The sequence below is a fragment of the Equus przewalskii genome, chromosome 14, assembly GCF_037783145.1.
Source record: "Equus przewalskii isolate Varuska chromosome 14, EquPr2, whole genome shotgun sequence".
NCBI lineage: Eukaryota > Metazoa > Chordata > Mammalia > Perissodactyla > Equidae > Equus > Equus przewalskii.
In genome coordinates this window covers 19654459-19656866 of record NC_091844.1, presented here as the reverse complement: position 1 = coordinate 19656866, position 2408 = coordinate 19654459, and the positions used below count along the sequence as shown (strand labels likewise).

Below are 2408 nucleotides of genomic sequence, written 5' to 3'. Positions count from 1 at the left end.
CTCATGTGGTTCTTGAATTGTAAGAGTGATCTCCACACTTCAGCCTGCATTATATGCTTTCTCTACTTCTACAAGGCAAAAAAAAAAAAAAAAAGACAAATGGTCATTTGTCATCCATGGATTTACTCTCAAATTGGCTTGTCTCTTCTGCATCTTTTTGCACTCCCACTTTATCAGAAAAGAATACTACTCTCCCCACAGGGCAGAAGCAAGCTGACCATGTTCTCAGAGAATTAACATCTTTACAGAAAGGTTCTCAAGACTTAGCCTTGAGTTGCTGAAGAAATGCTTTGGAGTGTTCTGTGAAATCTTGACATAGACAGTGGGGGGTTTGGGGCTAGGCATCCTGCATGTGCCAGCACTGCTGCCTTATCTTGCTTAAGCAATAGGTCTTGAATGGCTCCACTGACATTCCTAAAGTAGCACAGTACCAGATGCTGGCTTCAAGATGCTCAGCTCTGAGGTAGGCCTGCCTCTTGCCAGCTGAGAGTACATCTTCTTATCTTCTTAAGAGTGTTAGCTTCCGTTTTAGAAGAAATTCAGCAAAGCAGTCTACTTTTCCTTGGCTAAGTTTGGGATGTCTATCTAAGACCCACAGGGGAGTTTTCTTGGAAGAGTCAAACACAAGATGAGGTGTCTCACATTTGACGAGAGTTGTGAATCCACCTTCTATATCCCGTTGGGAAGAAGAGGAGGGGTAGAGGGGAGTTGGAGCCCCTCTTACAGGCTGAAAAGAAAAAGGGTTTGACCACTGAGAGGAAGAGAGCCATGGCTTTGCAAGGAGAAGCAAAGGGCTCGGGAATTCTGGAATCAGTGCTGGTACAGCTGAATGATGCCAGCCTCGTGTAAGTCCTTCCACAGAGCGGCCTCAAGTTTCAGATCATGGTTTGTATAAAATTTCAGTGGCTTCTTTTCCTGTTCAAAATAGTGGTCAGAAAATTTCCAGTAGTTTTTCGTAATAAATCCATAGGCACTAACCTGGTCACAGGTATGTAAAGCTGTCAGCAGGAGGAGGGCCCCAGTACTGGGCATGTATATATATTTAGCCTCTGTGTTCATCAAGCTGGACTTCAAAACCCTCTCTACCAGGTGGTGGATGAAGTTTGGATGTAATAGCTTGAATTTACCTGCAGGGGGCTCTGGTCCAAAATAGGTCTGAGGCTTGTCAACTCCCTTGGGAACAGGCACACCCAGAATGGCCGATCGCAGCATCACGTAGGCGCGGATGCTTGCAGGGATGAAGACATAGCGCAAGCCTCGTCGTTGCGGCACGGAGGTGAAGCCCAGGTTCCTGTAGTTGACGATGGAGTGCTTCATGGTGTTCACAGTGAAACCGTAGAAGGAGGTCTTGGTGACCACGTCAGCCTCGAAGCCTTTGATCACAGCACCATTGACTCTGAAGACGTAGTCGTGGGCGTCGATGAGCCAACCCTAGCGGGAGCCATTCAGCATTCCTCCGTTGCCCACCACCGCGCACCGAATGCAGGATCGACGCGGCTTCTCTTCTCGGAGGCGGCGAACCGCTGCGCGCTCTCCGAGCCATTTAGAAGGAGCAGGGTTGAGGCGATGGCTTGGTGAGGGAGACGTTGCCAGCCATAGGGAGCTCTGATCTGGCTCAGGCTGTCCCAGAGCTCTTTAGTGAAGAGGCCGTCCCACAGCAGCACCGGGGTGGGGAGAGAGAATATCTGCCGGAAGCGCGGGAACCGCTTCACGACCCAGGTCTGGGGGTGGCTACAGGCCCGTTGCATCCCTGGCCCCGGGCCTGACCCCCTCTCCGCGGAGTACCGGCAGACGAGGAGCCCAATACGGGCGGCCGTGAGCAGGAGGTGGAGCAACCGCCAGAGCCCCTGCGTGCACCTGTGGCTCATCCTGCAGGCGCTCGGCAGAGGCCCTGCGCCGGCCGCCTGGGCGCCCGCCCCTGCCTGTTTTTGCACCTCCCCGTCACAATCATTTCCTTGCTTACCTTAGTCGGTCTACAAGATGAGTACAGCAGGAAAAATTTTCCCCGTGACAGCGGAGAAAACAGAAGCTCAGAGACGTTGATGTTTGCCCAGTGTGTCTGTCAAGAGTTGGTTACGTTCTCCTGCCATGGCCCCATGTCTCGCTCTAGGTTCCACGTTAATTTCCTCTTCTTTTCCTCTCCTTCCCCAGACTTATGTACTCAGGGGGCAGAATAGCCTACTTACTGGGAAAGTGATGCACATGCCTAATCTATAATAATATAATGCCACTACTGATAATAATACTAATGATAATACTTCCTTAAGCCTTACCTAAATGTTGAAATTTACGCAAGAACATTTGCAAATTTTGGGTTTTTTCTATCGTGGATTGACTTTGCTCTTCCCCACTGTTGTTTACAAAATGCAGATTTTAAAAAATAAATTGAAATGTTTTAACTCCTTTGT

At 49.6% G+C, this 2408-nt stretch overlaps 1 pseudogene; it reads right to left on the bottom strand.

Moving 5' to 3' along the window:
* Positions 1–683: 683 nt before the first annotated feature.
* LOC103566042 (alpha-N-acetylgalactosaminide alpha-2,6-sialyltransferase 2 pseudogene) lies at positions 684–1870 on the bottom strand (annotated as a pseudogene).
* Positions 1871–2408: the final 538 nt, after the last annotated feature.